Genomic DNA, 965 nt, shown 5'->3' with positions numbered 1-965 from the left:
ACCATGTTAGTCACTCACACGGTCAGGATTGACTCCACCACCATCCTTAAGAGAGGTTCATGTCTCTCTTATTCTTAAGAAAACGAAGACACTGAAAGATTGTGCTTCTTAGAGGCCCAACTCATTTTTAAATGTTGACTTCAAAATCCTGTCTGACACCCTTACATTATGGCTTGAAAATGGGGATCCTTCCATTGTCAAACTGGACCACACCAGCTTACTCAATATGGTCCGAGCGTGTCCAGAACAACATATACCGATATTAGAAACATTATATATATTAGTGATCCCTTTAGACACAGAGAAGGCAGTTGATTGGGTTGAGTGGCTGCATGTCTTCTATACGTTAGAATGGTTTGGTCGAGGCAAAGATTTTATCAAGTAGGTGAGGGTCCTTGAAAGCGATCCTCTGTCCACGTTTCTCACCAATGTTGTGCGATCCTATAACATTAATATTCAAGAGGCAGTCCAAGGTAGACACCTTTGCCCAGTGTTGTTTACGTTGGTAATTGAGCCACTGGTAAAGGCCATCTGCAGGGATCCCAACATATCTGCCACAGAAGTGGGAGAGAAGTCACGTTAATTCCATGCTGTTACAAAGTCGGAGGACATGTCTATGGGCGATCTTGGGAAATATTGATGTCGATGGAGAAACCTGGTTTCTTTTAAAATGATCCGGGGGTATGGATTTCCTATTTAGGTATATTCATAATCTATCTTTGAATTTATATTTACAGTGGAATTCGTCATTTGTTTGACAAACTTAAACAAGACTTTCGAGATGGGAGGCACTTCCAATATCCTGGCTAGGTCGGAAGCTCTTATTAACATGAATTCCCTCCCTTGTTTTGCTATCCCCGTGTGAATGTTTCTTGATGTATTCTGGACAGACATTTAGTAGGACGTTAATGGAAATTTTAGCTCTTTGATTTGTCAGCATAAGCGACTCCTTATCAAGTTAACCA

The sequence above is a fragment of the Hemiscyllium ocellatum genome, chromosome 12 (assembly GCF_020745735.1).
Source record: "Hemiscyllium ocellatum isolate sHemOce1 chromosome 12, sHemOce1.pat.X.cur, whole genome shotgun sequence".
Lineage (NCBI taxonomy): Eukaryota > Metazoa > Chordata > Chondrichthyes > Orectolobiformes > Hemiscylliidae > Hemiscyllium > Hemiscyllium ocellatum.
Note: the sequence above shows the minus strand (reverse complement) of the source record.